Raw genomic sequence first — 13,710 nt, 5'->3', positions numbered from 1 at the left:
TAACATAAGGATTTAAAAGCTGCTCGCCTGATCTCACAGAAAGCACAAAAACAGACTGTTCACTTGCGCCTGCGCAGAGATAAAATTTCATTTGGAATAGATCACAAAATAACAACAGGTGCCAATCCCACACTCTGTGTTACACATGGAGGGAAGGGAGGGGAAGTAAAGTATTTTACTCTCAGATGTTAGAGGGGAGGACAAAGTTTCAGCCAGTGGGAAGTTAAAATTAAACCCTGTGCTGTTTTCTGTTATTAAAAACTCAAACCACATAGATTTGGGGGGATTAAAAAATGAAGGAAAGGGAGCTTGCAAAAGTTTCCAAGCCCCCCCCCACACACACACAATTCCCACTGCTCAGCTGGAGACAGTGCTGCCACCACCCCACCCCCCCACCCTGCTCTATTTAGGAGTAAACTCTGCAAAGATGGCGGTTTTGATCGTGAGGAGGATGGTCTCCGGCCACAGTTTGATACCAATCAGCTGGTAAATGGGGCAGAGAGATGGAATTTAATCTCCAGGCATTCTGGGAAATGTAATAATGGAAGAAAGTAATCAATAAATAGTAGGTCCCTACAGAGTGCTGAGGAACAAAGGAACCTTGCTGTCCATGTCCAGAGATCCCCGAAGGTATCAGTACAAATAAAACTAGGGAGTGGCGAAGGCATAGATTTGTATTTTTTTCATGCAGAGGGTGGTGCGTGTGTGGAATGGGCTGCCAGAGGAAATGATGGAAGCTGGGGTACCATTATAACATTTAAAAGGCATCTGGTTTGGTATAGGTATTGGAAGGGTTGAGAGAGATATGGGTCAAATACTCCCAAATGGGTCATGAGATTAATTTAGGATATCCAGTCAGCATGGGTGAGCTGGACTGCAGAGTCTGTTTCTGTGCTGTATGACTCTACCCGCCTAATTCAATGCAAGTTTCAGAAACATGTCTGCAGCTTTATGCTTTTAGACATTAACAATGTTTCTGAATATATCATTTCAGCTGTTCTCAATTTTAAAGATCAGCCATTTCTTGTGCACCCCTGTCTTCCAGGTTGGGTCATCACCATCCATTCTCTCTCTTTCCCGAGAAGGGCTTGATACAGCAATCAAAGAGGGTTTGCGATACGAGAAAGGATGGAGGGAAGGTAGAAGGGAGAGAGAATGGACAGGGTGCAGAGGGTGTGGGGGAAGAGAGAGAGAGAATGGATAGGGGAGCAGAGGGTAGGGTGAGACAGAGAGAAAATGGACAGGGGACAGAGGGTGGAGGGGAGGAGAAAGACTTGGGGACGGAGAATGGGGGGCAGAAAATGAGGGGGAGAGAGAGAATGGCTGGGCAGAGAGATTTGGTGAGTGCAGACTGTAAGTAGAGAGGAAGAATGCATGGGGACAGTGGGTTGGGGAAGTGACAGCACAAATCCCACCTTACCCAGGAATGGTGTCAGTGTTCCATGAACTGGAACCCACTCCATCCACAGCAGACTTGGGGGCAGTCGTTTCTCAATAGACACATGCCTAAAACGGTAGATTCATATAATCCCTACTGGCCATTCGGCCCATAAAATTCAGACTAACCTTCCAAACAGCATCCCACCCACTTTCCCTGCAGTTCCCCATGGTAAACCCACCTTAGGTTGCACATCCCTGGACACTTCAGCATGGCCAATTCACCCCAAACTTCAGATGGTTAGACTGTCGGAGGAAACTGGAGCACCCAGAGTTCACCCACTCAGACACAAAGGTGAGAACATGTCAAAGTCCACACAGAGAGCTGTATGAGAGTGGAATTGAACCCAAGTCCGTGGTACTGTGAGGCAGTGGTGCTAACCACTGAGCCACCATGCCACCCAGAACTGTGAAGTTCTGCTTTGTCTTTGTAGCTTCTGACTTCTCATGAGCCTTCAGTAGAGGGTGTCTCCTCCTGACATTGTTAGACCACGCCTGCTGCAACTTCCTTTTTCCATTTCTCCAGCCCTGAGCACACCGGTTCCCAAATCCTGGCGCCAGGCACTGATGCAATCTGGTCTTGTGCTGCCAACTGCAGAGAATGGTGACAATCCCTGCCACTATTCTCTCCCTGACCACCACTGCCCCCTCCCCAACAATGTTCTTACTCCCACCACGCAGCCAGTTAGCTCCGCACTCGTGCAGACCTCTCTCAAATCCCCTTTATCTGTCTGACCTGTGCTGACACCCTCCTGACCCTGTCCACTGACCCAGTCAGAAGGCTTTGTCTGTAGAGAAATGACCATCTCCCAGAACAAAGTGTCCAGTTAACTTTCCCCTTTTCCCCCAACGTGTCTGCAGCCCGGCTTCCAGCTGCATCTTTCTGAGCCGAAGGTCCTCCAGCCTGTGTTTGCCCTGGATCACAGCATCCAGAGCATCTCAACTCTCTGCAAATCGAAAGACAAGCCCAACCCTTGGAAGAGAACGGGGAGAAACAGAACAGACATGAACGTAAAATCATTGTAGTGCGATCACTTCCCTTAAGCATGAATAGAGGTCATCAGTCGTCCGTGAGCTTGTGGCGCAACGGTAGCGCGTCTGACTCCAGATCAGAAGGTTGCGTGTTCAAATCACGTCAGGCTCACTACCATCGACTTCTTACATTTCAAATCAAGAAAGGAGTACGTTCTTTCCGTATATCGGTCGTGTCAAATCTTCTTTGCGGTAACTTTCGATCACACGTGAATCTTTGCTGTCAGTTTGATTTGTGAACACTGTGTCAGGGAGGTGGTGTGCCCATTGTTTGGGGAAATGCTCAGCTTCCCGCAATGTGAGAAGTAAAACACAGACTGTTCGTTCAGTTGGTGACCGCGGGGTGTGAATAACATTATACCGATATTTTTACAACATAATCTAGAGATTGCCATCCAGGTTTTAGTCACATCAAACTGCCACGCAATGCTGTTATGGCCTCAGTAAACTATAATAATGAGTAGATCGCTAGGATGATTTTCTACATCCGACTGCAATATAAACACAGATCATTGTTTCCAATTTTGGTGGAACAAAAGACATCGTATTGGTGGATAATTACAGTTAGTGCAAACACAGCTAGCCATCGATAAATATTAATCCTGTTCACTTCAATGGCCAAATTTCAATTCAGAAACCAAGTGCACTCGGCTGCTTGTAACATAGACAACATGACAAAATGGCTCATAGGACGAGAAATGGGGCATTGAGGAGGAGTGAAATGTTTGCTTTTGGTCACCTCCACAATTGTTAGAAAAACAGGTTGAAAGGATTCTTAAAAGGTGTCTGAAGGAGTGGTGAGGCATAACACTTCAGACAGCGCAAAGTGGAAGACCACTTTGTAGTGGAAGAAAAAGACATTCCTTATTTCTGAAAGAACTGGGAAACAGAAGAGGGAATGAAATCTGACTTGGGAGCTATTTCCTATTTGTTGAGGATGTTGCTTCATCACAGTCTTGGTTTAGAGCATAAGCTCTTCATCAGGAATAAAGGGTGGCCCAAGGGGGCTGAGAGATACATGGGAAGCAAGTGGGGCTGGAGGGAAGGCAGCTGGGAGTGCAATAGGTAGGTGGAGGTAGGGATTGATGGTGATAGGTCAGAGATGAGGGTGGAGTAAATAGGTGAGAAGGTGGACAGGTATGACAGGTCAAGAGGTTGGTGTCGAATTGGCAGGTTGGATCTGGGACAAGGTGGGGGAGAGGAAATAAGGAAACTGATGAAATCTACATTGATACCATGTGGTTGGAGGGTCCTAAAGCAGAAGTTGAGGTGTTTTCCTACAAGTGTCGGGTAGCAAGAATTTGGCAGTGGAGGAGGCCCAGGACTTGCATGTCCTTGGTGGAATGGGAGGGGGAGTTAAAGTGTTCCACCACAGGGCGGTGTGTCGTTTAGATTTAGAGTCCCAGAGTTGTTCCCTGAAATGTTCCGCTAGTTGGCGTCCAGTTTCCCCAATGTGGATAAGACCATATTGCGAACAATGGATATAATCTTATAAATAGATTGCATAAATCTTAGCCTGCCAGAGTTATTTTCTTTAATTAAATTAAATAATTTTTTTATTCAATTGGATGACTGCATGAAACAGTTTGTTGGTCAGATTTGAATCATCACACCCAAATGAGACGATGTCATGAATATCAGTGAACTGCTCTTTTTGTTAAAAACCACAAGTTCTTGATTTATTTTCACAACTTCCTGGTATTCACACCTGCACATTCAATGTCAAACTCTGACATCAGAAATTAAATTACAGCATTAATTTTGACTTACAATATTCGAACAAACAAATTAATAGCACACAGTGAATAAATACTAAGTCTTATTAATATGAAATTAAATTTGATCAAAAAAATTTAAAATAAAGATGGGAGATAAGAAATGGGGGAAGGGCAAAGGGCAAGAAATGCAGCATCATAGAAAGTGCTCCTCCAGAGAGTGCATTTTACCAACCATCACTGCTAAATATAAACACTCTGATATGATCCTCCGGTTTTAATGTAAATCATAGCCCCATACAGTAGGTACCATTTAACTGAGTTAAAAATACAATCCTTGAGCAAATCCAGCTTCTAGCCTTACCCCCCCGCTTATTGGAGCTTGGACCTTCCTCCAGCTCCGGGGGGGTTGTTGAACCCCTGGGCTCCAGCGGCCACGCCTCCACTGAAGAAGCTTTGGGAAGCAGATGCAAAGGCAAGATACAGAACAGAGAACCTTTGTTTATGAAAGCAGAGACATTGAGCAAGAGCATGACATGGTATGTACCCATCGACCTCTGGGTTATCTACCCAGCACACTCATGCAGCACTACTCTACTTCTGTGCTCCCAGCAGCTGGATCATGGATCAATTTAAAGTAGGTCCTATATCTCTGATTACATCGGTACACAAGGCAGTGAAGAAAGGTTTCAGCACACTGGTCTTCATCAGTTAGGGAATTGAGTATAGATGTTGGCAAGTTATGTTGTGGTTATACAGGACGTTCATGAAGCTGGAATATTGTGATCAGTTTTGGTCCCCTTGGTGTTCTGACTTCTGACTTCTTCAACTCTGGGTTTGTGTTGAACTTGATGGGATACTTTGTCCAACTCAGTATGTTCAACAGTATCTCTCAGAGGGATTCATGTGAAACTTTTCAGGAGGTGAGCTCAACAAGATTGAAGTATTCAAAGTTACTTGGACTCTATTTTAAACTTACATAGGGACCAATAGTCAGAGACACGTACAGCATGGAAACAGACTCTTCGGTCCAACTTGTCCATGCTGACCTGATATCCTGTATTAATCTTGTCCCATATGACAGCACCTGACCCATATACTCTGGCAGCTCATTTCATATATGGACCACCCTCTGAATGAAGAAGTTGTCCCTTTAATATGTTTCGCCTCTTACCCTAAACTTATGCCCTCTAATTCTGGACGCCCCCACACCAGGGAAAAGACCTTGTCTATTACACTGTCCATGCCCCTCATGATTTTATAACCGCTATTAGGTCACTTCTCTGCCTCCGATGATCCAGTAAAAACAGCCCCACGCTATTCAGCCTCTCCCTGTAGCTCAAACCCTCCAAGCCCCATCAACATTCCTGTAAATCGTTTCTCACAGAGAAGTCAACGTTTCAGTCATGAAGAAGGGTTAATACCCAAAGCGCTGACTACTCCACATCCTGGTGCTGCCTGGCTTGCTGTATTCTCCCAACCTCCTACTTGCCAACTTCGGGTTGCAATATGTAGTGGCTCAGTGGTTACCACTGCAGCCTCACAGTGCCGGGGACCCAGGTTTGATTCACGCCTTGGGTGGCTGTCTGTGAGGAGTTTTCATATTCTCCCAGTGTCTGCATGGGTTTTCACTGGGTGATCCTGTTTTCTTCCATAAACCAAAGATGTGCAGGTCATGTGGATGGGCCATGCTTAATTGCCCAAGAGTTAGGTACATTAGTCAGAGAGAAATGGGTCTGAATGGGTTACTCTTCGGAGGGTCGATGTGGACTTGTTGGGACAAATGGTCTGTTTACACACTGTCGCTAATCTCATTTACACTACTTTTGTAACTAACGAATGGCTGAGTAGACCCGATGGGCCGAATGGCCTAACTTCTGCTCAGATGGTTTTGCAGTCTTACGTTTCTCTGGATCATTTCATTTGGCAATGTGCAGTCCCTGGCTCAATGAGCAGCAGTTTCCAATGAAAGCAAAGCTCATATGATGGTTGAACTCCTACGTGTGGAAACAGGTCCTTCAGCCCAACACATCTGCACAGATTCTCCGAAGAGTAACCCAATCAGATCCATTTTCCTACCCTCCATAAATTGCACACAGAGCCCCAAGGGTGGAAGTATTCCTGGGTTCCTGGTGCCATGAGGCAGCAGTGCTAACCGTGAGCCACCATGAGGTTGTGGTTGTGGGGGGGGTGGGGGGTGGGGGAGGCAATTGCAGTCCAGCAGAAAACAAAAACAGCCCACCTACCCTCCCACTGCACACAGTGTCAGAACTGGCAGGAGGTTCAGTCCTGGGGGGTGACTAAAGGCAGCGTCACCGGTGGGAACTGATTGCTGGGAGCGCTGGTGCCCCTGCTGGTGCTTCCGCAAGTTGCAGGAAAACACGAACCTCTTCCCACACTCGGGCCAGCTGAAGGGCCTCTCCCCGGTGTGGACACACTGGTGCTTCAGCAGGGCGGAGGAATTGCTGAAGGACTTCCCGCATTCAGGGCAGCAGATATGCCTCCCCCCTCCACCCCCCTTCCCCCCATGTGGACTAGCTGGTGCTTCAGCAGTGTGGAGGATCGGGTAAAGCCCTTCCCACACTCGGGCAGGAGAATGGCATCTCCCCAGTGTGGACGGACTGGTGCCTCAGCAGGGCTGAGGAATTGATGAAGGCCTTCCTGCACTTAGGCAACTGAACGACCTCTCCCCCATGTGGACCCACCAATGGGCCAGCAGGTTGGAAGAAAGAGCAAAGCCCTTCCTGCAATCGGGGCAGAAGAACGGCTTCTCCTCAATATGGACCCATTGGTGTCTCAGCAGGTGGGAAGAACCGCTGAAGGCCATCTCGCACTTGGGGCTGGAGAACAGCCTTCCCCGGTGTGGACCAACTGGTGTGTCAGCAGGGCAGAGGAATCACTGAACACCTTCCCACACTCAGGGCAGCAGAAGGGCGTCTTCCCCTCTGTGGACCCATTGGTGCTTCAGAATCCTTTCAAATTTCACAATATCCTTCTGATGGGAGGGAGACCAGAATATTACACAATATTCCAAAAGTGGTCTTAAAAAATGTTGTGTACAACCACATCATAACTTCCCAACTCCAATACTCAGTCAGAGGATTGGGAAAGCTTTGAAAACCCACACAAAACAAACAGGAAAGAATGGAGGGTCAAACCGAATTTTTGAGTGTCACCTTGGAAGCATCACTGAGAAATCAGCGGACTGACGTTTATTGGGTAGCCGTTCTCCTTAAATACACGATATACGAATTTCTCTTGTGCTTTTCGTAGTTTCTCTGAGCAGCAGTGTGCGGTGGCTCGTTGAAATAATCTCCTGATGCAGCTTCGTTTGTGGGTGTTGGGATGATTGCTTCTGCAGTTAAGTCCTTGTTTTGGGTCTGTTGTTTTTCTGTAGATGCTAGTTTGAAGTTCCCCATTGACTGTTCGTTCTACTGTGACATCAAGGAATGGCACTTTGTTGTTGTTCTCCTCCCCTTCAAACCAGGAGCCCCCCTTAGACCATAGTCTCACGACTTGGAACATCAATATACAGATTAGTCAAAGGCCTCCACTGAAGGCTAAAACACCTAGTCGAAGATTCACTCCACGCCATTTACTCCATCCAAGAATTCCTGAACACTGTTGTGGTTCTGTTCGCCGAGCTGGGAATTTGTCTTGCAAACGTTTCGTCCCCTGTCTAGGTGACATCCTCAGTGCTTGGGAGCCTCCTGTGAAGCGCTTCTGTGATGTTTCCTCTGCCATTTGTAGTGCCATTGAGTGCCATTCATCCACAGACTCTATCAACAAACACATCGACCTGGACCCAATATACCGGCCACTACAGCGGGCAGCTCGAACTGACAACCGGAAGCGGCAGAGACAGGCCACTATAAATGCCGGAAGAAACATCACAGAAGCGCTTCACAGGAGGCTCCCAAGCACTAAGGATGTCACCTAGACAGGGGACGAAATGTTTGCAAGACAAATTCCCAGCTCGGCGGACAGAACCACAACAACGAGCACCCGAGCTACAAATCTTCTCCCAAACTTGGAATTCCTGAACATCAAAGACACTGAGATAGAAGAGGATGGAATAATGTTGTCCTTTGACATAACAGCCCTGTTCACATCCATTAACATCAACGTGGCCAAAGAAAACTGAAGACACTACTCGAAGAATCAAAGACACAAACACAGCATCAACTTCATCAGCAAAGATAACACTGTCAAGCTCGTGGAACTGTGCCTTACCACCGACTTCATATTCAGTAACAAGCCCTACAAACAAATCAACGAAATACGCATGAAACCACCAGCATCAGGATTCCTAGCAGAAGCAATAATGTAGAGACTCGAAGAAACAGCCCTTCCAATGATCCAACCCAAACTTTGGGTCCGCTACAGCGATGACACTTTTGTCATCAAAAAATGAAACAAATTAGAGGAAACCTACAACACCATCAACAATATCCTTCCTGGCATAAAATTCACAAAAGAGGAGAACAACAACAAAGTGCCATTTCTGGATGTCACAGTAGAGCGAACAGTCAATGGTAAATTCAAAACAGCGTCTACCGGAAAACAATGCACGCGAACCAAGAACTTAACTACAGAAGCAATCACCACTACACATGCAAATAAATCTGAATCAGGACACTATTTCAACGAGCCACGACACACTGCAGCACCCAGGAACTCCGAAGATCAATCAATAACTGTACAGAGCATTTAAGAAGAACGGGTAGCCTATAAACCCCCTGAAAAAGGTTTCCCTAACCGGGAATCGAACCCGGGCCGCGGCGATGAGAGCGCCGAATCCTGACCACTAGACCACCAGGGAGACGCAGATGCACTCTGATAGCTCTACTGAAAATTTCTTCCGTGCCCGGAAACCGAATCCGGGCGGTGGTCGGTCGAAGGCTTTCACCTGTGTATCCAACAATGTCATTTCTTGTATCCATTACTCCTGATGCGGTCTCATCTACATTGGGGAGACTGGAGACTCCTCGCAGAGTCAAGTCACAGCGCTTGAGGGAACATCTCCAGGACACCCGCACCAATCAACCCCATCACCCTATGGCCCAACATTTCAAACCCCCTCCCACTCTGCCGAGGACATGCAGGTCCTGGGCCTCCTCCATCGCCGCTCCCTCCCGACTCGATGCCTGGAGGATGAACGCCTCATCTTCCGCTTGGGGTAAATTCAACCCCAGGCCATCAATGTGGACTTCATCAGATTCCTCATTTCCCCTCCCCCTACCTTACCTCAATTCCAACCTTCCAGCTCAGCGCTGTCCTCATGACCTGTCCTACCTGCCAATCTCCCTCCCCACCTATCCGCTCCACCCTCCTCTCTGATCTGTCACCTTCATCCCCACCCCCATTCGGCTATTGTACTTTTTGCTACCTTCGGCCCAGCACACCCCACGCACAATTTATCTCTCCACCCTGGAGGGGTCCTGCCTCGATTCCTGATGAAGGGCTTTTGTCCGAAACGTCGATTTTCCTGCTCCTCGGAAGCTGTCTGAACTGCCGTGCTTTTCCAGAACCATTCTGATCTAAACTCTGGTTTCCAGCATCTGCAGTCCTCACTTTTGCCTACCCAATAAACCCAGTGTGCCAATTTCACATCAACAAACTGACACAAGCAGACACAACGTCTGCAGAAACCCTAGCCACATTACTTTACATGAAAGTCATCTGGGAAATGATGTCCGGACAACTCAACCCTCTCAGCAGCATGGTCGCCCACAAACCTACCAACACACTTAAACGGCGGCTAATGAACCTGAAATACCCGATACAAACAACCAGAAAACGAATGTTATTCACAAAATACCATACAAGGAAATATATACATGAACTCTGCCGCATAGTTCTCTGTGGCAAGAAATGCTGGGATGAGATAAGGAAGATTTTTTCAGCCAAAACGAATCGACACTGACTGGACAGCCATTTAAAATCAACGCTGTCTGCCCAGGATGGAAGATCTGAAGGGATGAACTTATTTCTTATTTCCTGAAGATTTACAAAGCTGATACTGGGTTTTGGTGTTTGTTCCCTTTCCACTCCCAAGAGCCGCAGTGGTTGGTGCGGTGTGTTGGGGAAAGTGAAATGTGCCCATGACCAGCGTGTGAGGTTATTTCAGCTTCCCCTCCTCTAACAGCGCTGTGACTTGACTCTGATGTTCTCAGGGACATTTACTGACGCGAGACAGTGAAAAGATTCTCATTCCTGCAGATGAGGAATTGTACCCATACGCCGGTTTCATGACAATGAGAAAGATTAATTGGGGTGTGTGAAGAAGCTGTGAGCTGCAGTTGAAACAAGTAGGTGGAGTCAGATACGTCAACCATTGCCCCATGGTCCTGAAGAAATGTTTGCTTTTGTCTGCTTGAGAGACTTTGGACACTGGTGTGGCAGGGAGAATACTGAGATACCGAGTGAGGGACATTCAGTGCGCTGACTGTGAAAAGTACTTCAAACCATTTACTCAGATTGGGGAATTAAAATCACAGCCATTCGCGGTGGGAAAGACTATGTCCCCGCTCTGTTTGTAATTTCAAACCCAGAGCAACACAAGGAAAGCTCCACCCAATGAGGAAACCGTGGAAATGTGGGGACTGTGGGAAAGGATTCCCTTCCTCATCAGTGCTGGAAACCCACAGACGCATTCACAACGGGGTGAGGACGTTCACCTGCTCAGTGTGCAGGAAGGGGTTCAGTCAGAGAGGAGCCATTCACGTGCCCCATGTGCAGGGGAGGGGTCACACAGTCAGCTGCACTGCTGACCCACCAGTGGGTCCACACTGGAGGGAGGCCGTTCACCTGCTGTAAGTTCCAAAAGAGCTTCACCTGCTCCTCCCACCTGAGGAGGCACCATCGAGTTCTCGTGCCAGCACAAGGGGGTTGAAGAGGCGACGGCCAAGTGCTCCGATCAAACCAGCACTGGGGCGTCCCAGGTTCGAATCCCACTACGGTCGATGGCAGAATTGGAGTTCGGTCAGTAATCTGGACTTCAGAATCTAAGGATGAAACCACTTTTAGGGGGGAAAACACCATCTGATTCACTCATGTCCTTTTTAGTGAAGGAAACTGCCGTTGCGGGAAAGGGTTCACTCAGTCATCCCAGCTGCATGTTTTACCGGGCTGTACCAGGGATCCAGTTACAAACGGACAACTCAGCTGACCAACAAAGAAAGTGGGGTGGGGAGAGTGGGTGCATTTTGAGCTGGATGTGTTTTCTTTAAAAACTACGTTTTGTATGTCTTTTTCCTGGGGAAATCTGAAGCTGTAACAAAATAGGGTCGTAGTAAAGGTTACCTGAACTTACCGTCCGGCTTAGACTCTGTGAGGTCCAACAGGTTTTTGTTTTAAAGCTGCCCATTTATTTCAGCCTCCAGCACTAATGTCATGTCTCAGAAGGACCAGTGAATGAGTAGCTAATATTGTTACAAATTGTATATTTTTTCAGGACTTCAGGTTCATTGTTTCATTGGAATTGCAAAGTTTACTGGCAACAGTGGGAGGTGTGGGCTGTATTCACTGGAAACAAAGTTTTAAAATCTCAAAAACACCAGTGTATATTCTAACAGGTTTATTTGGAAGCACTAGGTTTCGAAGTGCTGCTCCTTCTTCAGGTAACTGTGGTGTAGAATCACAAGACACAGAATATATTGCAAAAACATTAGAGTGTCATTCAACATAAGTGACGTATTGAAGAAACCTAGATTGCTGTTAAATCTTTCATCTTTTAAAATGGGCTGCAGATTTCGGTTCATTAATATGTACATTCCAGAGCTTCTTTTAATTCACGTTCTCCAGGAAACTTAATGTTTTATAAAAGGAGGCAACACCTCACATCAAAAAACGCATGAAAGCTGTGAGGTTTGAGTCTGTCTGTGTCCCAATCTTGGTTCTATTTCCAAATATATAATCCTGCAAATGCAAATTCACCCCAAATGTGTGAGTGCATGCATGAGAGAGAGAGTGTGTATGTGCGTGTGCATGCTGGATAAAGTGTGTGTGTGATGGAGTGTAATCATGTGCGAAGATGTATGCATGGGTGTGAGTGTGAGGGCGTATTCGTGTGTGTCTGAGAAAGAGCATGTCTATCGTAAAGGCTCTGCACGAGCGTGTGAGTATGTGTGAGAGTGAGAGAGTGAGAGAGAGCGTAACAGTGAAGTGGGGTTGCCTGTCATGTGACATGAACCCAAGGTCGCGATTGAGGCCATCCTCCTGGTTTCCGAACTTGGCTATCAGCCTTTGCTGGCCCACTAAAAATGATTAAGCAGTTACACAACACACATTGGAGAGGGCAGGGTGGGACTTGTCTTTCAATTTGCAGAAGGAGGGACGTTCTGAGTGCTGGAAACGACGGAATGCACATACTGGAGGACCTTCGGCACAGAGAGATGGAGCTGGAAGCCAGGCTGCAGACATGTTGGGGGATTCACTGTGGAAACAGGCTATTTGGCCCACCAAGTCCACACTGACCCTCCGAAGAACATACCCCCACTCCCCCGACCCACCCGATAACCCCCACAGCTAATCCCTGAATTTAGAACGCCCAATCCACTCTAGCCTGCACATCTTTGGAACATGGGAGAAAACCCGAGCACCCAAACGAAACCGACGCGGACAGGGGTTGGGGGAGGGGTAGGAAAGTGCAAAATCCACACAGTCACTGTGAGGGTGGGATTGAACCCAGGTCCCTGGCGCTGTGAGGAATCCGCTCTCCAGCTCTCGGCAATCAATTGGCTTCTCCCCAATCCTGGTGACACTCCAATCAGTTTGAGGAATTCAATTTGCTTCCACAGAGTTTCCACGGGGAAGGGGTCGTTGTTACTCGGCAGATTGAACGTTCCAATGAAAGGCTCGTCTATAGCGAGAACACTGGTCCACATTCGCTGAAAAATTAAAGTTCTCTCCGCAATTAGAACCCTTGAGTACTCCCACGCAGGCTGCGTGTATTCACGGGGACTCTCAATGCATGTTGATATTTGAAATCATTTCCTGCAGACAAACATTTCCCCTCCTGGGTTCAAACACTGCTGATATTCAGGCCCTGACTAAATTTCTTGTCCATGCCTGAAAAGCAAATCCTCCTCTGCTAATAAGTTGAGAAAACAGATCACTGCTGTCAGTGCAGGGCAGAAAATAGGATGAGAGAATTTTGACTTGCACAGAACAGCCTTCTCTTTCTTCTACCCGAAATCTCTGTCTCTCAATTCCTAAACCTTTCAATGTATTCCAACCCAAATTCATCCTTCCATCCTCCTGCCTTTGCCCAGCTCCCCTCTCCTGAAAGTGCTGACCCTCTGTTCAGTTTCTCAGCCACATCTCGCCATCCTTAGTATATAGCCCACATCTTTATTTAGTTTTTAAAACAGAAAGGCAGTGGTTTGCTGATGCCAGCATGTGCGGGTGACTGCACTCACACAGTGTTCCAGACTCGTCTCTCGTGTCATTCAGAAAAGTCTGCACTGCACATGTGCAGAGAAGGGGATGCTGGGAGTGGGTGGGATGCATTCTCACCTCCCCA

General features: G+C 47.3%; 1 protein-coding gene and 2 non-coding genes across 3 annotated transcripts in view; 1 reads left to right on the top strand and 2 right to left on the bottom strand.

The window, feature by feature from the left end:
- Window positions 1-13,710, bottom strand: part of LOC140460632 (uncharacterized) — a 1,198,404-nt gene that overhangs the window by 41,335 nt on the left and 1,143,359 nt on the right. The gene's annotated exons all lie outside the window — the stretch shown is intronic.
- Window positions 2,510-2,581, top strand: trnaw-cca (transfer RNA tryptophan (anticodon CCA)). Its single transcript has one exon. It is a non-coding gene; the product is annotated as a tRNA-Trp (tRNA).
- On the bottom strand, window positions 8,935-9,006 carry trnae-cuc (transfer RNA glutamic acid (anticodon CUC)). Its single transcript has one exon. It is a non-coding gene; the product is annotated as a tRNA-Glu (tRNA).

Source organism: Chiloscyllium punctatum, chromosome 36 (genome assembly GCF_047496795.1).
Source record: "Chiloscyllium punctatum isolate Juve2018m chromosome 36, sChiPun1.3, whole genome shotgun sequence".
NCBI lineage: Eukaryota > Metazoa > Chordata > Chondrichthyes > Orectolobiformes > Hemiscylliidae > Chiloscyllium > Chiloscyllium punctatum.
This window is presented reverse-complemented; position numbering and strand designations above follow the sequence as displayed.